This window comes from Leptinotarsa decemlineata, unplaced genomic scaffold, assembly GCF_025532065.1.
Source record: "Leptinotarsa decemlineata unplaced genomic scaffold, Ldec_3_MD MMD2_tig00001973_RagTag_RagTag, whole genome shotgun sequence".
NCBI classification, from domain to species: Eukaryota; Metazoa; Arthropoda; class Insecta; order Coleoptera; family Chrysomelidae; genus Leptinotarsa; species Leptinotarsa decemlineata.
The window spans coordinates 3,519,107-3,544,195 of record NW_027412572.1 but is presented as its reverse complement, the minus strand read 5'-3'; the positions used below and the strand labels follow the sequence as shown (position 1 = coordinate 3,544,195).

The window sequence follows — 25,089 nt, the reverse complement described above, 5'->3', positions numbered from 1 at the left end:
CTCATAGACTCTCCTATTGGAGAACCACTGCTCAACGCTGCCCTGTTCAGGGAGTGGTCGTGCTACAAATAGGGTTCAATTTCATCATTTTCATATCTCTGGTTCATATATTCATCTTCGTGATGGTATCTAAGCTTGCTCTGATTGTGGGATCCTGAACAAAAATCTTCTTCACGAGATTCACACAGTCCGGTGTCATACAAGGAGGAATCCGGTAGACGCCATGAACCACTTGTTCTCTAAGATTTGAAAATGTCGAACTGGCAAACGGTAAAGTGTTTGACACCAACATGTATAATATGACGCCTAACGACCATACATCTACTCCAGGTCCATCATATTTCTTTTTCAGAAATATATCAGGTGCTGTATAATCTAGAGTCCGACAAAATGTCGGACTTGATAATCTTGATAATCCAAAATCCACAAGTTTATTGTTCATTTTCCTATCCAGCACTATGTTTGTGTTCTTCAAATCTCTATGAATGATCCCCTTCTGGTGACAGTACTGCATCGCAGTACTGTCATCTTTCTGGTGGCAGTACTGTCACCAGAAGGGTAACTGCCCTCGCATCATTTTCTTTCACGCTAGCGTGGCGGGCCAGATAATCACATATGTCACCTCCTGATACATATTCCATTACCAAATAAAGAGAACTTGATGCTGGGGTCCAATCTTCATAGATTCTCCTATAGGAGAACCACTGCTCAACACTGTCCTCATCAGGGAGTGGGCGTGCTTCGATTAGGGTTAAATTTCATCATTTCCATATCTCTGGTTCATCTCTTCATCCTCCGTGATGGTATCTAAGCTTGCTCTGATTGTAGGATCCTGAACAAAAATCTTCTTCACGAGATTCACACAGTCCGGTGTCATACAAGGAGGAATCCGGTGGACGCCATAAACCAGTTGTTCTCTAAGATTTCAAAATGTCGAACTGGCAAACGCTAAAGTGTTTGACACCAACATGTATAATATGACGCCTAACGACCATACATCTACTCCAGGTCCATCATATTTCTTTTTCAGAAATATATCAGGTGCTGCACAATCTAGAGTCCCACAAAATGTCTCCAATGTGTTTCTTGGGAAGAATTCGCTTGATAATCCACAAGATTAATGTTCATTTTCCTATCCAGCAATATGTTATTGGTCTTCAAATCTCTATGAACGATCCCTTTCTGGTGACAGTACTGTTACTGGAAGGGTAACTGTCCTCGCATCATTTCCTTTCATAATACCGTGGCGGGCCAGATAATCACACAGGTCACCTCCTGATGCATATTCCATTTCCAAATGAAGAGTACTTGATGTTGTGGTCCAATCCTCATACAGTCTACTTTGGGGGAACCACTGCCTAATACTGCCCTTTTCAGGGAGTGGTCGTGTTCGAATAAGGTTCAATTTCATCATTTCCATATATCTGGTTCATCTATTCATTCTCCGTGATGGTAACTAAGCTTGCTCTCATTGTGGGATCCTGAACAAAAATCTTCTTCACGAGATTTACACAGTCTGGTGGCATACAAGGAGAAATCCGGTAGACGCCATGAACCACTTGTTCTCTAAGATTTGAAAATGTCGAACTGGCGAACGGTAAAGTGTTTGACACCAACATGTTTAGTATGACACCTAACGACCATACATCTACTCCAGCTCCATCATATTTCTTTTTCAGAAATATCTCAGGTGCTGCATAATCTAGAGTCCGACAAAATGTCTCTAATGTGTTTCCTGAGGAAAATTTGCTTGATAATCCAAAATCCACAAGTTTAATTTTTGTTTTCCTATCCAGCAATATGTTTTTGGTCTTTAAATCTCTATGAAAGATCCTCTTCTGGTGACTGTAATGCACCGCATTATTTTCTTTCATGCTACCGTGGTGGACCAGATAATTACATAGGTCACCTCCTATTCATTCTCCGTGATGGTAACTAAGTTTGCTCTCATTGTGGGATCCTGAACAAAAATCTTCTTCACGAGTTTCACACAGTCTGGTGTCATACAGAGAGGAATCCGGTAGACGCCATTGACCACTTGCTTTCTAAGATTTAAAAATGTCGAACTGACAAACGGTAAAGTCTTTGACACCAACATGTATAATATGACGCCTAACGACCATACATCTACTCCAGGTCCATCATATTTCTTTTTCAGAAATATCACAGGTGCTGCATAATCTAGAGTTCCACAAAATGTCTCCAATGTGTTTCTTGGGAAGAATTCGCTTGATAATCCACAAGATTAATGTTCATTTTCCTATCCAGCAGTATGTTATTGGTCTTCAAATCTCTATGAACGATCCCCTTCTGGTGACAGTACTGTTACTGGAAGGGTGACTGTCCTCGTATCATTTCCTTTCATAATACCGTGTCGGGCCTGATAATCACACAGGTCACCTCCTGATGCATATTCCATTTCCAAATGAAGAGTACTTGATGTTGGGGTCCAATCCTCATACAGTCTACTATGGGGGAATCACTGCCTAATACTGCCCTGTTCAGGGAGTGGTCGTGTTCGAATAGGGTTCAATTTCATCATTTCCATATATCTGGTTTATCTATTCATTCTCCGTGATGGTATCTAAGCTTGCTCTGATTGTGGGATCCTGAACAGAAATCTTCTTCACGAGATTTACACAGTCCGGTGTCATACAAGGAGGAATCCGGTAGACGCCATGAACCACTTGTTCTCTAAGATTTGAAAATGTCGAACTGGCAAACGGTAAAGTGTTTGACACCAACATGTATAATATGACGCCTAACGTCCATACATCTACTCCAGGTCCATCATATTTCTTTTTCAGAAATATCTCAGGTACTGCATAATCTAGAGTCCGACAAAATGTCTCCAATGTGTTTTTTGGGAAGAATTCGCCTAATAATAAAAAATCCTCAAGTATAATGCTCATTTTCCTATCCAGCAATATGTTTTTGGTCTTCGAATCTCTATGAAAGATCCCCTTCTGGTGACAGTACTGCACCGCATTATTTTCTTTCATGCTACTCTGGTGCACCAGATAATTACATATGTAACCTCCTGATGCATATTCCATTACCAAATGAACAGTAATTGATGTTGGGGTCCAGTCCTCATAGACTCTCCTATTGGAGAACCACTGCTCAACACTGCCCTGTTCAGGGAGTGGTCGTGCTACAAATAGGGTTCAATTTCATCATTTTCATATCTCTGGTTCATATATTCATCTTCGTGATGGTATCTGAGCTTGCTCTCATTGTGGGATCCTGAACAAAAATCTTCTTCACGAGATTTACACTGTCTGGTGTCATACAAGGAGGAATCCGGTAGACGCCATGAACCACTGGTTCTCTAAGAGTAAACATGTCGAACTGGCAAACGGTAAAGTGTTTGACACCAACATGTTTAGTATGACACCAAACGACCATACATCTACTCCAGCTCCATCATATTTCTTTTTCAGAAATATCTCAGGTGCTGTATAATCTAAAGTGCCACAAAATGTCTCCAATGTATTTCTTGGGGGGAATTCGCTCGATAATTCAAAATCCACAAGTTTAATATTCATTTTCCTATCCAGCAATATGTTTTTGGTCTTCAAATCTCTATGAAAGATCCTCTTCTGGTGACAGTAATGCACCGCATTATTTTCTTTCATGCTACCGTGGTGGACCAGATGATCACATAGGTCACCTCCTGATGCATATTCCATTACCAAATGAAGAGTACTTGATGTTGGGGACCAATACTCATAGATTCTCCTATCGGCGAACCACTGCTCAACACTGCCCTGTTCAGGGAGTGGTCGTGCTTCAAATGGGGTTCAATTTCATCATTTTCATATCATTTTCATCTATTCATCTTCGTGATGGTATATAAGCTTGCTCCCATTGTGGGATTCTGAACAAAAAGCTTCTCCACGAGATTTACACAGTCTGGTGTCATACAAGGAGGAATCCGGTAGACGCCATGAACCACTAGTTCTATAAGATTTGAAAATTTTGAACTGGCAAACGCTAAAGTGTTTGACACCAACATGTATAATATGACGCCTAACGTCCATACATCTACTCCAGGTCCATCATATTTCTTTTTCAGAAATACCACAGGTGCTACATAATCTAGAGTCCCACAAAATGTCTCCAATGTGTTTCTTGGGAAAAATTCGCTTGATAATCCAAAATCCATAAGATTAATGTTCATTTTCCTATCCAGCAATATATTATTGGTCTTCAAATCTCTATGAACGATCCCTTTCTGGTGACAGTACTGTTACTGGAAGGGTGACTGTCCTCGCATCATTTCCTTTCATAATACCGTGGCGGGCCAGATAATCACACAGGTCACCTCCTGATGCATATTCCATTTCCAAATGAAGAGTACTTGATGTTGGGGTCCAATCCTCATATAGTATTCTATGGGAGAACCACTGCCTAATACTGCCCTGTTCAGGGAGTGGTCGTGTTCGAATAGGGTTCAATTTCATCATTTCCATATATCTGGTTCATCTATTCATTTTCCGTTCTCATTGTGGGATCCTGAACAAAAATTTTCTTCGCGAGTTTTACACAGTCTGGTGTCATACAAGGAAGAATCCGGTAGACGCCATTGACCACTTGCTTTCTAAGATTTAAAAATGTCGAACTGGCAAAAGGTAAAGTCTTTGACACCAACATGTATAATATGACGCCTAACGACCATACATCTACTCCAGGTCCATCATATTTCTTTTTCAGAAATATATCAAGTGCTGCATAATCTAGAGTCCGACAAAATATCTTCAATGTGTCTCCTGGGGAGAATTCGCTTGATAATCCAAAATCCACAAGTTTAATGTTCATTTTCCTATCCAGCATTATGTTTGTGTTCTTCAAATCTCTATGAATGATCCCCTTCTAGTGACATGCTGCATCGCAGTACTGTCATCTTTCTGGTGACAGTACTGTCACCAGAAGGGTAACTGCCCTCGCATCATTTTCTTTCATGCAACCGTGGTGGGACACATGTCACCTCTTGATGCATATTTCATCACGAAATAAAGAGTACTTGATGTTGGGGTTCCAATCCTCATATATCCTCCGTGATGGTATCTAAGCTTGCTCTCATTGTGGGATCCTGAACAAAAATCTTCTTCACGAGATTTACACAGTCTGGTGTCATACAAGGAGGAATCCGGTAGACGCCATGAACCACTTGTTCTCTAAGATTTGAAAATGTCGAACTGGCAAACGGTAAAGTGTTTGACACCAACATGTTTAGTATGACAACTAACGACCATACATCTACTCCAAGTCCATCATATTTCTTTTTCAGAAATATCTCAGGTGCTGCATAATCTAGAGTCCGACAAAATGTCTCCAATGTGTTTTTTGGAAAGAATTCGCCTAATAATCAAAAATCCACAAGTTTAATGCTCATTTTCCTATCCAGCAATATGTTTTTGGTCTTCGAATCTGTATGAAAGATCCCCTTCTGGTGACAGTACTGCACCGCATTATTTTCTTTCATGCTACCCTGGTGGACCAGATAATTACATACGTCACCTCCTGATGCATATTCCATTACCAAATGAAGAGTACTTGATGTTGGGGTCCAATCCTCATAGACTCTCCTATTGGAGAACCACTGCTCAACACTGCCCTGTTCAGGGAGTGGTCGTGCTACAAATAGGGTTCAATTTCATCATTTCCATATCTCTGGTTCATATATTCATCTTCGTGATGGTATCTGAGCTTGCTCTCATTGTGGAATCCTGAACAAAAATCTTCTTCACGAGATTTACACAGTCTGGTGTCATACAAGGAAGAATCCGGTAGACGCCATGAACCACTTGTTTTCTAAGATTTGAAAATTCGAACTGGCAAACGGTAAAGTGTTTGACACCAACATGTTGAATATGACACCCAACGACCCTACATCTACTCTAGGTCCATCATATTTCTTTTTCAGAAATATCTCAGGTGCTGCATAATCTAGAGTCCGACAAAATGTCTCTAATGTGTTTCCTGAGGAAAATTTGCTTGATAATCCAAAATCCACAAGTTTAATTTTTGTTTTCCTATCCAGCAATATGTTTTTGGTCTTCAGATCTCTATGAACGATCCCCTTCCATTGACACTACTGCACGTAGTACTGTCACCAGTACTTCGGTGCAGTACTGGTGACCTCAATTTCGCCTTAGCATCATTTTCTATCATGCTACCGTGGCCAGATAATCACACATGTCTCCCCCTGATGCATATTCCATGACCAGGTAAAGAGTTTTTTCGTTCCTATCACTTGGATGTTTGGATGGTCTAACATTTTCATTATTTTTGCTTCTCTGTATAATTTATGTAACTAATGGGGCTTGAGTTGAGTTTTGTCGATGATCTTGATGGCAACCTCTTCACCGGTGGATTCATGCTTGACCAGCTTGACCTTTGCAAAATTTCCCTTTCCGATAGTCTTCAGTAGTTTGTATTCACCAACTCTGTTGATTCCTTCGTCTGTCCCAGAATGGTCTTCGTAGATGCTGGCCTGCTCTTTTTAGAAATGGCACACAATATACTGATTGGCCGAAGGTCATTGAAATTTTGGAGATTATTGACTTTGGCTAGAGGAATTACCTGCCAAACTCTAAAAAACCTGATTCGGTCCCCAGCGGGGCAGACACAAAGTATGTGCTTTGCTGTATTGGCAATATTAGACTTCGACTGAAAATCGGGGACACGGGTATGGAGGCAAGAGTATTTGATGTCTCAATATACTGAGCACACTGCAAGATAGCATATACTTTCAGGTGGAAGTGTTTACTATCTTGCAGTGTGCAAAGCTTATTAAATTGAGACCTCAAAGAAATGAGCGGATCAATATTTTAACAGACAGCAAGAACGCACTAGGCGCTCTGACAAATCCGAAGGTGACATCAAAACTGGTCTGGGAATGCCATGAAGAGCCGAATGAACTTGCAAACAGGAACAAATTAACTTTGTACTGGGTGCCAGGGCATTCCGGAATCACAGGTAATGATAAAGCTGATAAATGCGCTAGACACGGATCATCAACTTCAAATATGGGTCCTGAACCAGCTCTGGGGGTACCAAAATCATTGGTACAAACCAGATTAGGAGCAATGGGCCAATAAAAAGCACACAGAGCACTGGACAAAAGTACCTGGCAACTAACACAGTAGAACCTTCATTAGGGAACCATCCGAGAAAAGAACCGAAGAACTACTTCAATGTAGTAGGGATACAGGGTTACTAACCGGTTATTGTCCGCTTAGAGGACACCTGAATAAAATGGAGCTGTACAACGGATAGAAACAACTCTACACATCTTATGCGAATGTGAGACACTGAATCACAGGAGGCAGGCAATATACGGACGTACGAAATTATGTCCAGAAGAATATGACGGACATCCAACACATAACCTGTACAAACTAGTATAGGGAATGAGACTGATGGAATGGGTGTCATTCATGAGAAGATGGGAGAATAAACGCAATAAGCCCAAAAGGCTGCAGTGTTTTCTAAAGACTTAGACTAAATGGACAAGTCAGACAGCTCCCAAGGTACCGAAATAAAATGGGGGGATTGGGCTGCCACCTTCTGAAGAGAACAGATCCATCACCCCCGAAAATGTATCTTCGGTAAGTGTACCTTATGATTTGTATTGTTGACTTGATGGACTATATTTTTGAAAAAAGCATAACATTGTTAGTGTAACCGAGAGTGAATAACCCTTCTTTAGAATTGGGCACTATTGAACTTGAGCAAAGCATGTCTCACAAACCAGGGCAAAGTGTGAGGTGTATATTAAAAAGATTAGAAGATGACGGTGAGTCAATTATAGATGAGCCACAGGAAAATTCTGATTAGTAGTCGATTATTTGAATTAATTAATTGAGTGATTTTTCGAGCACAACAAGTTCTGGGCCCGAACTGTTATTGAAAAATCACTTGAGAGTATATGTTTAAAAAATGAATATTACTGGAGTTTTTCCCAACACCAAATCGTTATTTTTACACCTCGACACGTGTTTCGATCACCAAGTGATCACCTTCAAGAGGAAGATAAAACTAACAACTACTCAAAACTAAAGCTACTTATACTAATCAGGTACATCATACAGGTAGGTAATCAGTAATACCACTCATACAAGGGTACCACCCAAAATTAATTTTACAATTGGCCTTATGTATGTTTAAATGTTACAGCTATATATAGAACAATTTTCAGCTATATAAAATTAGTTTCACAATATTGCCTAAGTAAATATACAGGGTGTTCCTTAAACACATGCTAATATTTAAGGAGGTGATTCTTAGACTCATTTTAAGGAAAAAACGTCCTATGGACGTATGTCCTAAACGCCTTAACTTTTGAGATACAGGGTGGCAAAGTTTTCAAAAATAATCAGTTTTTTAATAATAACTGAGATCATTTTGTAAACATCTTTGGCATATTTGGTATATATGTTCCATGCCTCAAGGCGCATTTTCTGATGTACAATTTTCTTAATTTTCTCTGCCAGTGGCGTACGTACGAGTTTTGAAATGTATATTTTTGGCGAAATAATACTACGCCACTGCTTTATCTTGAATTAAAAATTATTTTTAAAATCTCCATACATTTTTGAGCACATTTGATTTGCTGGGTTTTCTTTGTCCGACGCATGGCTTTCGCTCAAAAAATTAAAAATCGCTTTACTTAAGGATAAATTCCTTAAAAATCTGATGCGGTATCGTGCATCGACTGAAAGCAAACTAAGAGATCAGATTTGTTGCAAAATAATTGAGGATCTAAAAGGTATTTGTTTGTTGTCAGATGCATTGTTCTCAATTAAAATTTCGACTGAAAGCAAACTAAGAGATCAGATTTGTTGCAAAATAATTGAGGATCTAAAAGGTATTTGTTTGTTGTCAGATGCATTGTTCTCAATTAAAATTACGTAATAACGCAGCACCGCTTAATAATTTTTGAAAACATAAATTTAGTTATCCTGGAATAAATGACGTGTAGCAGAATTTATTTACTGCACCTCTTGGAAATATGAAGTTTGTCGATATGTGATTTCTTTTAAAGATTAAAAGCAGATAAAACAGCGTACCCACCATAGCAATAAAAAACGAATTCTCTGTATGTACAAACGTCAGTAGCTAATATTGATGTTGGTTTAAAGTAAGGTGTTGGTGTTAAAAACTGTCACAGCGCGTTTTGATTGATTTTGAAGTGTTATTGAAGTTATTTTGCTAGTCCGCTATTTTTCTGAATATCAGTAAATATGGTAAATTATACGAATGCGGATATGGCGCAAATGCATTACGTATATGGCCTTGCCAATGGTAATGCAACAGAAGCCAGGCACATTTATCAGGAAAGATATCCTAATCGTGCCTTACCAGATAGCCGAACCTTTTCAAATATTCATCGTCGACTTGGGGAAACTGGTAGTTTCAAGAAAGGGACTCCGGAAGGTAGACCTCGTGTAGTAAGAACTCCTGAAATTGCGGAAGCGGTGCTGCAAGAAATTGAGGAACATCCTGAGACGAGTACGAGGAAGATCGCTAGAACTCTGGATATTTGTCATCAAATTGTTTGGCGTATTTTGGTTGATTTTTTGTTATACCCATACCATATTTCAAGAGTGCAGGCATTACTCCCCAGAGATTTTCCACAGCGTGTGAACTTCAGTCAGTGGTATCTACAAAGTATTGCACTAAATCCGCAGTTTGAGACACAAATTTTGTTCACAGACGAAGCAAATTTTTCTCAGAATGCCATTCAAAATTTCCATAACAATCATGTGTGGGCTGAAGAAAAGCCCCATGCAATAACCGAAACCCATTTCCAACAACAATTTTCGCTTAATGTATGGGCAGGAATTATAGGTGATCATCTAATAGGCCCATTTTTTCTACCAGGACGCCTTGATGGTCGTTCTTATTTACACTTTCTCGAAGAAGACTTACCTGGGTTATTGGAAGATGTGCCACTTGCGTTAAGGAATCGAATATGGTACATGCACGATGGCGCCCCTACTCATTTCAGTGTAATTGTCCGGAACCATTCAAATACAGTTCATCCTAATCGTTGGATAGGTCGCGGAGGACCTCAGCAATGGCCAGCAAGATCCCCCGATCTCAACAGTTTAGATTTTTTTTTATGGGGTCACCTTAAAACTCTTGTGTATAAAACTCCCGTTAATACTTTAGAAGATTTAAGAGAGCGAATAGTTGCCTTGTGTGAAACTATACGAAATACGTCGGGAATATTTGAACGGGTGCGTAATTCCATGCGTAGAAGGGCGGAAGCATGCATACTAAGTGCAGGTGGCCACTTCCAACAATTTTTATAATCAGTTTTGGTATTATTACTAAATAACAAATTTGTGCTATTCGTTTAGTCTTACTGTCACAAAATAAAATAAAACTGGTTTTTGTGAAAAATTTATTTTTTTGCAGATTATGTTTTCAAATATTATTAGGGAATTGGTAATGCGTTATGAAGCAATTTTCAGATTCTCATTCATTTTAGAATTGATCTAATTTCTTAATTTGCTTTCTGTCGATGAAAAATAAATGAGGATTTTAAAAATGATTTTATTTTGAAAAGAAAGCATTGGCGTAGTACTTTTTCCCCAAAAATATTCAATGCGAAACCCGTAGGGATGCCACTGTTTGAAAAAATACAAATTTGTGTACATCAGAAAATGCGCCTTGAGGCATGGAACATATGTACCAAATATGCCAAAGATGTCTACAAAATTATCTAAGTTATTATTAAAAAACTGATTATTTTTGAAAACTTTGCCACCGTGTATCTCAAAAGTTAAGGCGTTTAGGACATACGTCCATAGGAAGTTTTTTTCTTAAAATGGGTCTAAGAATTACTTCCTTAAATATTAGCATGTGTTTAAGGAAAATCCTGTATTTACAATGTGTCTTTTTGTAGTAATCAGTAAACCCAACAATATTATTTCAACAAGCTATATAGTATGCTATTTGGTATTGGTCCGTTATCATTATTCATAATATTATTATGTTTACTTATTTCTACACTCTCATAGGCATCTAGTTGCCTGTTGTTGTTAACTTGTCTAACTAATCTTAAAGAACTGAAGTCTATGGAATGGTTTTGTTGCAAAATATGATGGGCGACTGCTGATTTTTCAGGTCTTCCATATTTTAAGTGTGCTATGTATTCCTTATATCTCACTTTAATAGATCTTTTTGTCTGTCCATAATATTTTGCATCGCAGTCCTTACATTCAATTTCGTAAATTCCAGACTTTTCCGAATTCTCGACTTTGTCTTTTGGACTTCCCAAAAGGCTCTGCAGTGTATGACTTGTTTTAAAAACCACCTTCATACCTAGTTCCTTGAAAATCATTCCAAAGTTCTTCGTATATTGGTGGTATGGAACTGAGATGTATTTATCTTGGTTTTTGTCCTTTCTGAAAGTCGAGATTTCGTTCATTCTTAACCTAAACTTCTTTTTCCTAATTATGTCGTCTACAATACCTCTCGGGAAACCGTTAGTGGCTGCTATTTCCTGTATTGTACGTTTTTCTTTTGTGAACCTATCATGTGTTAGAGGGAAAGTCAAAAGACGATGCACCAAAAAATTCAACCCAGCACGTTTGTGCTGTCCACAGTGATGTGAACTGTCAGGAATATACCTGTACGTGCTTGTTTCTTTTCTAAATATATCGTATTCTAACCCTCCATCTTTGCTTCTCATTACCAAAACTTCAAGAAATGGTAGTTGTCCCTTATTTTCTACTTCATACGTGAATTTTATTGATGGACATCTATTATTTAAAAAGGAAACAAAGTCCTCGATATTTGATTTTTTGGTATCGAATACCGCGAAAATATCATCCACATACCTTAGCCAAATCCTAGGAAAATACTTTGACTTTTCTTTAGTTTCCATTTCGAATCTGCTCATGAACAGGTCTGCCAGGTAGGGGGACAAGGGATTTCCCATGGCCGTTCCTCCCTGTTGTTCATAAAAGCAACCTTCTACCTACGATTTTGTTTCATACACAAATTAGTAAGACAAACGAATTCATCGATTTCGTTGTTATTGAAATTATTTTTCTCTAGTAGTTCCCTGAGGTATTGCAAGGTCTGTGGAATTGGAACGCTAGGAAAAAAAACTCCAGTAATATTCATTACTACACCAAAGGTTCCAAACAGTACATCACAAGTACATGTTTAGACTAGCCAGTCGAAAAGAAAATAGATTTGATAAGAATATAAAAAGTAGAAATGATTGAGGATATATGAAAAGAGAATATTGAGTGAAATAGGTCTTGAAGAATATATAAAATAGAAATGAAAAAGTTATACGAGGGAAAGTTGATTAAAGAGATACCAGGGATAGGTATACAAATGAGGAGTAAAAAAATGTTTCAATATATAATTTTGAAATAATGAGACTAGGAAGGATATAACTTGATTAGGAAATGTAGGAAAACATTTTGTATAAACTTGACAAGCACATTGTTATACAACGGGTAAAATAGGTTGTGATAATGTATGCAAACTATGTTAACACAATATAGTAGATTTGCCAATGAGATAATTTTTGAAAAGGAAATCGGGTATTCAATAATAAATGAATGGGAGGTACAGAAATGATAAGAAATATATACGTAGATAATGATACATATTAATACTAATCAATCAATTAATCAAAAATATACTTCATTGTCGAATATTTCATCTGATTGACTAAGGAGCACTACATGGCTGTTTTTTTTTGCAACAAATCGATATAGTGTCGAATATTTTCACGACACATTGTAACAAGTACGAGTATTTGTCTTTATTGTCTATTGTACTTATTAGACATTGGCGTGAAGTTATCCACAGATTTCTGGCTACACATACTGACGTAGAGGAAAATAAAAATCTGTGGTTGGGATACGAAATTATTAGCACCCGTACTAATATCTGTGGCTGGAAATAACCATTCACTATAGGTTGAACGTGAAATTATTAGGAATATTTAGTGTAAAACTTTTTTATAGAATCTTGAGTAGATTGACGCGTTTTCTCATCAACAATACAAATTTAGGGAAAAATAAAATTGGAAATATTAGACTTACTTTCCAATACCCCATATAAAAATGATATCCGATGATGTGCGTCCATCAAAATCACATAACTTCCATAGTTTCTTGAGTAGATTACCTTGGTGATGACAGTTTTCTTGTCATCTAAACAGATTTCAAAACAGAAAACAGTTTTCACTCTATCGATCTACCTAAGATTCTATAACAGCTGTGTAATTTTCATGAACGCACATCTTCTGGTTCCAATTCTACAAGGTGTTTTGAAAAGTGAGTCTGATTGTTGCAACAATTTTTCTCTCGAAATCTGTATGGGTGACAAGAAAACGGTTTTTACTATATCAATCTACCCAAGATTCTATAACAGTTGTGTAATTTTCATGAACGTACATCTTCTGGTTCCAATTCTACAAGGTGTTTTAAAAAGTGAGTCTGAATGTTGCAACAATTTTTCTCTCGAAATCTGTATGGGTGACAAGGAAACGGTTTTCACTATATCAATCTACCTAAGATTCTATAATAGTTGTGTAATTTCCATGAACGCACATCTTCTGGTTCCAATTCTACAAGGTGTTTTAAAAAGTGAGTCTGATTTTTGCAACAATTTTTCTCTCGAAATCTGTATGGGTGACAAGGAAACGGTTTTCACTATATCAATCTACCCAAGATTCTATAACAGTTGTTTAATTTTCATGAACGCACATCTTCTGGTTCCAATTCTACAAGGTGTTTTAAAAAGTGAGTCTGATTTTTGCAACAATTTTTCTCTCGAAATCTGTATAAGAGTTGTGTGATTTTCATGAATACAAGGAATCTCAAAAATGAGTCTGATTGTTTCAACAATTTCTTTTTCGAAATCTATTTAGATGACAAGAAAACTGTCATCACCAAGTTAATATTCTCAAGATACTATAGAAGTTGTGTGATTTTGATGGACGCACATCATCTGATATCATTTCTATATGGGTTATTGGAAAGTAAGTCTAATATTTACAATTTTATTATTCCCTAAATCTGTATTGTTGATGAAAAAACGATTATCGACGCGTCAATCTAGTCAAGATTCTATAAAAAAGTTAAACACCAAATAGTCTCAATAATTTCACGTTCAACCTATAGTGAATAGGTATTTCCAGCCACAGATATTAGTACGAGTGCTAATAATTTCGTATCCCAACCACATATTTTTATTTTCCTCTACGTCAGCATGTGTGGCCAGAAATCTGTGGATAACTTCACGCCAATTTATTAGACGAAGTTACGTTATCGTTGAAATATTCTTGTGTAACTATCCGCCAGCCGTAGTCAATATTATGAATCTTCAATTTCCAATCAAAAATTGTTATTTTGATAATTTTGCCATTTGACTCACATTTCATTATATTTAAAACATTGTTAATCACCTTCAAACAATCATTATATTTGAGTAATCCTAAGTTAATTGTAATCTGAAGAACTTATTGGCGTTTTGTTTTACATTGTTTCTGTTTACTGGCGTTTTGTTTTACATTGTTTCATGTGGAGCCAATAGGGCCAACCATACCTAACACAGACACGACACAAAAGTGGTCCTCATGGAAATCCAGTGGAAGCCCCAAGTATAGGAGTCCTTTTCCAGCGAGTACCGAATCCACGATGAACCCATCCATAGAAGACGAGATAAACCATTCAAACCCCGTGGCAAATTGTAGAAATTCAGACCAGAAATTCCAATTCAATATGGAACTCGGTCACTGGGTTATCGCACGACACTAACAAAAGTAACACCGCCTAAGGACCCCATAATGAACAGGCGAATGTTAAAAGACAGTCATCGATCTAATTTACATGAAAGATTAAAAAAATAGATGAAACGTGGGTGTTTGAACCTCAAAATGTCAAAAGTCATCTGAATCGAGTAGGATGACGAATGACATATTAGACACAATCAGGCCTCAGCTCGTCTCCAGTCTTCTTCTTGGTGCAAAACACTATATTGCTTCGAGCGTTGCAGGATGGATATCCAGCGGTGGGTAGTACAGATGCTGTGGAAGCGATTCGGCTCAAACTAGGGGACAGGACTTTAGAATTTTCCAAATCGAATGGGCCATAGACTTTTTAACGTAAAAGTGAAGTGTTAGTGACTTTGCATGTGGTTGGACATTATGTATGGACTCTTATCTTCACAAATTCACTTATATTATTGATGTGACATATTTCACTTTTTTGTTTAAATTTGTGAGTTTAGATAAGAACGATTTTGTTTTTTATTCATTTTTTTTCCATTGATACTTTCAATATATTCAGTTTATTTTTCTTATATATAGGATACACGAAGTATTTCATACAGCACTTTGCAGGAATTATTTCAACTTAATTATTTCACTAAGGTTGTTTTAGATAAGTATTTAGGTGAACGTTTTTCAAAAGCGGGGTCCGCTTTTCAGGGTGGTGGAGATGTGTCAAAAGCCAAATGATCAAAAATACTAATTTCTTGAAATATGTTATTGCCCAAATGTATAGCCTTGGTGCACCGCACTGTGATGATCGATCTAGTAAAAGTTCATTTACCGAAATAAAGTTATATTCGCCAATTAGCCAATAATGCTGATTGGCAATATAAGACTTCCACCGAAAATCGAGTGAGGGGGCATTCGCCTGCCACCCAATGAAGAAAACAGATCCATCACCCCTGAAAATGTACCTTTGTATTGTTGGCTCGATATGTATTGTTGTATGATATGTACCAATTGTTGGCTTGATGGACTGCATTTTTCGAAAAAAAGAGGACATTGTTGAGGGTTATGTTGTATCTTCATTGCAATAAACTTGAGTGGTTTCTATCTATGATTATTATTTCAATATAAATTCTACCACTCGAGTTAACCCCCAAACAGCGAGCCATTTGGGCCGCGGCAATATTGACGGACATTAAATTAAAAATTAAAACTCACTATATAAAAATGAAAAAAGAAGTGAATACAAATATTAAAAAAGGAAAACGCGAATTCTACGACAACAAAATAAAAAAATCCAGCAATAAATCCAAAGCAATCTGGACTATCACAAATAATTTTACAGGGAAATCCAAAAAACAGAAACAATTAGAAATCTCTTATGAAGGTCATTTAACCACGGATCCAAAGATTATCGCAGATCTATTTGGCAACTACCTATCCACTGTTATTGAAAAAAAAGTGACTGAACATTTCGGAAATAATATATCGAAGTCGTGCACAACCTCCAACAGCATAAGTAATTCTCTTGTATTCATATCGGCCACTAAAGAGAAAGTTGAAGAAGTTATCGCTAACTTACCTAATAAAAAATCTACTGGATTAGATGAAATCCCGGTTGATATAATAAAAAAGTGTGCTTGTACTATATCACAATACCTTGCTGACATCATAAACCTATCAGTGAATTCAGGCACTTTTCCTAGTGTTCTGAAATCGGCTGCCATCATTCCCATATTCAAAAAAGTTGATACGAGCAACATAGAGAACTACCGCCCAATTGCTCTCGTGAGCATATTTTCCAAAATCATTGAAAACATCATTTGCAAAAGAATTACAGATTTCTTCACAAAGCATAAAATACTTACTGATTGCCAGCATGGTTTCCGCCCTGGCCTATCTACCGAAACAGCCATAACAGAACTTGTCCACCACATTAATGATCTGATGGACAAAAATGAGTATGTAGTTGTCATATCGTTTGACCTAACGCGGGCATTCGACACGGTTAATCGTAATTTCGTCTCCAAAAAAATCAACAACCTAGGTCTACGTGGCCCAGTGAACGACTGGATAACGTCCTTTCTTGAAGATCGGAAGATCATCGTGAGAATCGGTGAAACCAAATCGAAGGAATACGATTTAGATCTTGGAACACCGCAGGGAAGTGTCATGGGACCCTTGATCTTCCTTACCTAAGTCAATGACTTGCCTCATAACATAAAGGACGGTAGAGATTTCATGTATGCTGATGACACCTCTATTGTGGTGTCTGACACTGATCGCCAAAGACTACAGCAGAAAACTGACTCAGTTTTGAAAGATTTTGCGGATTGCTGTATGCAGAATACACTAATAATGAATCAAAGTAAGACAGTAATAATTCAGTTTCACACAAAACATGGAATACCTTCTAATTTCATCTTCGAAGTCAATAATAATATTGTTGAAACCTCCACTTCCTCTAAATTCTTAGGAACGCTCATAGATTGTAACTTAACATGGGAAGATCAAATACAAATAGTATGTAAAAAAATCAACAAAAGCTTTTATATTTTGGCAACACTAAGAAATATTTTGAACACAGATTCATTATTACAGGTTTACTATGCATTTGTGTATTCCGCAATTTCCTACAATATTATAGTATGGGATCAGGCATCAGACATAACAAGAATTTTTGTTGCTCAGAAAAGAATTATAAGGCTTATCTTCAACATTAGTAGTCGCCAATCATGCAGACAGGTTTTCAAAACTAAACGGATCCTCACGGTTACATCAATTTATTTAATGAAACTATTATCATATATTTTCAATAATAAACATTCATTTCCCATTAATAGTGATTCACATTCTTACAACACCAGGAATAAAAATGATATCAAATTGAACAAGCCCAAACACTCTTATAACAAAAAATCTCCCATCAATGCAGGCTGCCGTTTTTTCAACTGTCTTCCGAAAGAAATAAAGTACGCGGGATCCCTGGCGGTTTTTAAGTATAGACTTAGGGAACTCCTTATCAGAGAATGTTTCTATACTGTTGAGGAATTTGAATTATACTTTTCAATTTTGAGATGACATCGAAGTGTATTTTACATAGTCTATGTTAGTCATCATTGTGCTTGTTTTGTCCTGTTTGTCAATTAAAACTTAATGACACTGTTTTTGACTTATCCTATCTATTGTTAACAATATTTGAAAGGATTAATAAATATTTTATTTATTATTTATTTATTATTTTATTACAATCTATACGTAAAATAATTACAGAAACTTCATGAAGGTTGAGTTGAAAAACACTTTCTTAATAGATAATAATTATCGTCCCCGGTATGTCCAGCCATTTGTGATAGGGGAAAGAACAAGGAAAGAAGCGGACGGTACCTCTGGAGAACCTAGGTACTTGAAAGTCGAGCCACCTAAAGTGGTTATTGACCCCAAGGCCACCATGAGTGTCATTCGAGGACCTGACGGAGGAAGCACAAGAATACAGCGAGAAATAGAACGAAGAATGGGCTCAAACATGGTGTAACGAACGGCCATCCAAAACTTATATCCAATTCAGCGATTGGCTTGCTTAAACATCACAGGAGCCATGGGAACTACACCAACAACAATAACGGATTCTACACAATTCCAAATGTAGATGACATAGTTATCTTACTGACCGAAGAAATATCTAGGGAGGACCATTGCACGGCTATCTGCTCTAAACGATATTCCAAATATTTCGATTTTTATTTATGTTACAATCTATATGTAAAAAAATTACATAAACTTCATGAAGGTTGAGCTGAAAAACACTTTCTTAAGGGACTCGGTATGACAAAAAGTGAACCCCGTCTTTTAATTACAGTCATATTGAAATATCACAATAGTATCTAATAGGTGGAAATACTGAATACTTTAATTCACAACACAACAAAAAAATATTTTTTGAATGTTTCCTACACTAAATTAGTCAATTTCTACTAATTTTGGGGTGATAAAAACGAAAATAACAATGAAAAATTTTTATTAGCTCTGGTTTTTGAGATACACAGTACTTAATCTTAAAGAGTAGTTATACTATACATGAAAAGTGAAAGTACATAAAACAATATTGTTATGTTTCTTTTAGAATATTTTAAGTACAAAATTAATAAAAAAAAACATTATTCTTAGTGTTTTGACAAATAAAAGAAGTTTGTACCACCAAATTTCAATTAAGTCCATCCGATTCATTGTAAGATCGCTGTCGTTTAGCTTGTCTTTTATAAAACATTTCTGGAGCATCCCTACACACAGACCAGCAGTAGTCTGCAAGCATTGCTTCATTCCAACGGCCCTGATATCTCTGTTCCATTAAGGCAATGTCTTGATGGAATCTTTCTCCATGTTCGTCACTCACAGCTCCACAGTTTTGTGGGAAGAAATTAAGATGAGAGTGAAGAAAATGAATTTTTAAGGACATGTTGCATCCAAGTTGGTGGTAAGCTTGAAGAAGCTCTTTAACCAATGCTGTGAAGTTATCATCTCTTTTGTTACCTAAAAACCCATGTACAACCCCCTTAAAGGCTTCCCAGGCTCTTTTTTCATTTCCTGTTAAAATCATGTCAAAAGCAGGATCATTTACGATTTCACGGATTTGAGGCCCAATAAAGATGCCTTCCTTGACTTTAGCATCACTCAACCTGGGAAACTTTGCTCTCAAGTACTTAAAAGCTTGTCCTTCCTGGTCCATGGCCTTCACAAAGTTTTTCATTAGTCCCAACTTAATATGTAATGGGAGAAGGAGAACATCCTTAGGATCTACAAGAGGCTCGTAAACTATATTTTTCTCATTAGGGTTTCGGTCTCGTGTAGGCCAGTTCATTTTTTTATAGTGAGATTTTCTATCCCGACTGTCCCACAGACACAAAAAACAACTGTACTTGGTGAACCCTAATTGCATTCCTAGGACTATAACAATGACTTTCAGATCACCACAGATGTGCCACTTGTGTTGTTCATATTTGATTGATTGGAGAAGTGTTTTCATATTTATATACGTTTCCTTCATGTGAACTGCATGACCTATAGGAATAGAGGGTAGCTGATTTCCATTATGCAGAAGTACAGCTTTTAAGCTTAGGTTTGAAGAGTCTATAAACAGTCTCCATTCAGATGGAGTGTGATCCAAATTCAAGCAGTCCATCAAACCATTAACATCAGAACAAACTACGAGGTTTTCTTTTTTCTCAAAAAAAGGAAGCAAATCTTTTTGACGCTGTCTGTACTGAGATATTTTCACATCATGTTTTAGAAGATTCCACTGTTGTAGTCTTGACCCTAACAGCTCAGCCATTTCCTTAGACAAGCGAAGATCTCTTATAAGGTCACTCAACTCTGCTTGACTAATTCTGTGCGGATCACTAGACCTATCGCTTACCTCAAAATCAGGGTCATAGGATGTAGAAGGATGGGTTGCTCCTTCTAAACAGTCTTCATCACCTTCCTCTAAAATTTCATAGTTTTGGGGTGGAGAAGGGACTGGCAAATTGTCTGAGTGTGGTACAGGCCGAAGAGCAGATGGGAGATTAGGGTATTTAACCGTTCCTCTTTTCTTCATAGATAAACCTTGCTTAATGGAAGGAGTTAAGCAGAAATAACAGTCGTCTGTATGATTGGTAGGCTCACGCCAAACGATAGGTACTGCAAAAGCCATTGCCCGGTTTTTATTTTTCAGCCACTCTCGCAATATGACGGAACAAGAATTACAACATATATGAGGAGCCCATGATTTATCTTGGTCCCCAACTTTCACACCAAAATAATGTTCATAGGCTGTCTTAACGATAGGTGTCATTTTACGTTTCTGAGCCTTAAATGTTATTTCACCATGAGCTGATGAGAGGGGTGTTATGTAAACAAACATGTGTACCAACTGTTGGTGATGAAATATTTCATTTGTTGAAAACACAATATACATATATATAATATAATGATACTATATCTTGAAAACAATAGCTAATATATAATTTTTATGGTCACTTTCGGTTTTAACACGTGGAAATACATTAAAATCATCTAATTTCAACCCCGAAACAAAAACTTTGTTGTGTTGTGATATCATCATCAATAATTAAGTTCATAACGATTCAGGCCAACTATCTTTACAGGTATAAGAATGTAGATGCTTGATTGTTCAAATCTAAAGTATACCTTTAATTCCAGGGTAAATTTCTGATTGAGTGTCTAATATTTATGGTTTTATTGACTAACGGAAACTGACGTAATTGTATAACCTTTGAGACAGTCCTTACCTTTCTTTCTCTAGTAATATGAATAAATAATAATCATCGTCCCCAGTGAATGGGATATCATTATTTGTTCTCAGCATTACCTGAATTATTTGAGCATCACCTTGTATTCTGAAAATGAAATACAAAATCTATATGTGAGATCATTACAGAGACTTCATGAAGGTTAAGTTGAAGAACAGTTCCTTTAGGGAGCCAGGTGGCAGATAGGGGAACGGCCAGAGGACGTCCACAAGACGACACCCGGTGAAAGGGAGAAGGTGCTGGGTCGGCTGAAGGCGCACTACCCTGTCCTGACAGTAGCAAGATGGTGCACTTTCCACCATGAGACCACCATGGGTGTCAGTCGCGGACCTGACGGAGAAAGCACCAGAATACAGCGAGGCCGTCTTCCTCCCAGCGGGGGGAGCAGATGGACCTATAGAGTAATTTCAAATCCAACAACTGTCTCATGAGAAAGGACGTTGAAAAAAAATATATAATACAATGCAACCTCCAACGCAAAATGACGGCAACGGTACCACTATGTCGCCACTTTGATGTATTGGAAGATGCAATAGCTTTGATCCAGGACGCCTGGATAATGAAGACCACCATATGCTCCACGAAACATTGTCAACCACCTGCAAACAAATGAAGTGATTATATAATCTTTGAGAAATATAATATAATAGAAATAATGAGTGGAAATAATGATTACGCTAAGTATTACCATCATTAACCAATTAGGTTCAAAACGACTCAAGCCAAGTATCTGCACAGATATACGATTATAGGTACTGTATTGTGGACATGAAACATTCTTCTTCACTTTTATACACAAAATAGAAAGAGCATTCAATTTCATTTACTACATTCAATGAATATGACCATATCATACAAAGGTTACTAGAAATTAAACAAATCTTATTCTCGCTATCCTATATTTGATATGAATCTCTACAAAATAAATATGTCGTCAACCGCATAATGGTCAATCCATCTATTTGTCCAGTGCACCTGAGTAATGCAAGAGATACTATGATGAATCAATTGGTAATTGTACAAACATCGTCTCCTTTTCCATCCAGCTGGTTTTCGTCGAGCTGTGTCTAGTTTAGCATTGAGTCTGGCTTCGAAAGAAGCCATACTGATTGCCTGCTGGATATTGTTACTTGGAATAACGGGCACTTGACGATGGGGTCCCATCCTTATAGATTCTCCTATGTGACAACCACTGCTTAAAACTGTTCTGTCCAGTTTCGATATTGGGGGATATTGAGAAACAACTCGTTGTTGGTCCGATACACTCCTCAGCGATAATCTACTTTCACTTTGAATTCCATCAGTTTTCAAGCCAGAGATGTCGTGGATGAGTGGAAATAACAATCAGCAGCCAGGAAACATTCTTCACCTATATATACAAAATAGAAAGATCATTCAATTTAGTTACTATATTCAATAAATATGTCATTATCATGCTGAGATTAGTAGAAATTGAACAAACCTCATTCTTGCTATCCTATATTGATATGAACATCAACAAAATAAATATGTTGTCAATCGCAAAATAGTCAATCTATCTATTTGTCCAGTGTACCTGAGTAATGCAAGAAATACTATGATGAATCAATTGGTAATTGTTATAAACATCGTCTTTTTTTCCATCCTGCTGGTTTTCGTCGAGCTCTGTCTAGTTCAGCATTGAGTCTGAAGCTATTTTCTTCAAAAGAAGCCATACTGATATTTTTCCGTTTGATTCCCTGCTGGATATTTTTACTTGGAATAACGGGCACTCGATGTTGGGGCCCCAACCTCATAGATTCTACTATGGGGCAACCACCGCTTAAAACTCTCTTGTTCAGTCTCGATATTGACGGATATTGAGAAACAACTCGTTGTTGGTTCGTTACACTCCTCAGCGATAATCTGCTTTCACTTCGAATTCCATAAGTTTTCAAATCTGAGATGTTTCTGTCCAACAGCAGATACGTAGCAAACGCATCGTCATATCTTTGTGAGATGAGGGAGTGGCCGGGCTCCAAATGGGATTCAAATGCATCATTTCCACTTCCGTGGTTCATCCATTCATCTTTCATGATGGTATCTAAGTTTGCCCTCTTTGTGGGATCCGTCACCAAAATCTTCTTCACGAGATTTGCACATTCTGCTGTCATACAAGGAGGAATTCGGTAGATGCCATGAACTACTTGCTCTCTAAGATTTGAAAATATCGAACTGGTAAACGGTAAAGTGTTCGACACCAACATGTATAATATAACGCCTAAAGACCAAATATCTATTCCAGGCCCATCGTATTTCTTCTTCAGATATATCTCAGGTGCTGCATAATGTAAAGTCCCACAAAATGTCTCCAATGTATTTCCTGGGGTGAATTCATTTGACAATCCAAAATCCGCAAGTTTAATGTTCATTTTCCTATCCAGCAGTACGTTATTGGTCTTTAGGTCTCTGTGAACGATTCCCTTCTGGTGACAGTACTGCACCGCAGAAACAAGCTGCCTGAATTTCGCCCTGGCTTCATCTTCTTTCATGCTACCGTTGCGGGCCAGATAATCACACATGTCTCCCCCTGATGCATATTCCATGACCAGGTAAAGGGTATTTTTCGTTTCTATAACTTGAAACAATTTCACTATGTTTGGATGGTCTAACATTTTCATTATTTTCGTTTCTCTGTACAATTTATGTAACGACCGGGGCTTGAGTTGAGTTTTGTCGATGATCTTGATGGCAACCTCTTCACCGGTGGATTCATGCTTGGCTAGCTTGACTTTCGCGAATTTTCCTTTTCCGATAGTTTTCACTAACTTGTATTCACCAATTGTTGATTCCTTTGCCTCCTGTCTCAGAATTGTCCTTGTAGATGCTGGCCTGTTCTTAGTCAATTCCATTGCACGGATATCTGCTCCAAATATTTCGATTTGTTTTGTGGCTCTAAGTAAAGATGCGTTCTTTCGCAAAAATTGTACACTGGTACGTAATAGCAAAAGAAGGAATCTAAATTAAATATTTTCTGCGGAGCGAAGACTTAAATACTACTTGAGTTACCTGTTCAGGTACCTGAGGTAACTCAGGTACCTGCGCACATCAGGTTAATAGTTTCAACCATTCTCCAATCAGTTTATCAAGATTTGGTAACAAGTATATCATTGGTTTTGATGAACATTCCATTCTAATTTCTATTTCTAATTGGGTATCATATTGAAAGATTGTTGAAAGCCAAATAGTCAAAAATACTAATTTCTGAAAACTTTTCTTTTTCCAAATTTATAGCCTCGGTACACTCCACTGTAATAATCTATCTAGTTAAAGTTCATTTACCTGAATATAGTTATGATATACGGCAATTAGCAACAATGCAATGATGCTGATTGGCAATATTAGACTTCGAACGAAAATCGGGGACAAGACTGTGCACACAGCAAAGTTCAACTTTTTCAATTGTTGCGCACATCACATTGATTGGCGGTTCCTCAGTGATGTCCTGGAATTCTACCTTAACTTTATGGCTGTAGTTCTTTATGAGTAGCTGATGTATTGTAAACCTGATTTTTAATTATTCCCAAGAGAAAAAAAATATATCGATGTAAGATCTGGTGATCTATTAGAATATGAAAAAGAAATAATACATTTATGTAAAAATATGACAACTCAAGAATGTACCTTGCAGGCCACTGAATAGGTCCGTAAGTGCCAATCCACTTTTCTGGGAAGGTGTCATTCAGATGTTTTCTTTTGACTTGAGAATTGTGAGGTGGCGCTCCATCTTGTTGAAAATAGATATCAACTTGGTTAGCCAGTGGCAAGTCTTCAATGAAATCATTAATTTGATTTCTGGGGAACTGTATATATCTTTCCGCAGTCAGTTTTCCGTGGAAAATAACCTCCTCCGATAATACCCATCCAGCAATTGAAACCAAATCGCTGTTGAAAATTTCCTTGTTGGAGACCAGTACCTTTTATAATTCCTATTGAACATACCCAAATTGGTGAATTGGGTTTCATCTGAATAAATAATTTTAAATGGAAACGTTCATC

General features: G+C 37.3%; 1 pseudogene; it reads right to left on the bottom strand.

The window, feature by feature from the left end:
* Positions 1-22,670: 22,670 nt before the first annotated feature.
* LOC141482769 (serine/threonine-protein kinase MARK2 pseudogene) lies at positions 22,671-24,168 on the bottom strand (annotated as a pseudogene).
* Between the last annotated feature and the right edge of the window lie 921 nt (positions 24,169-25,089).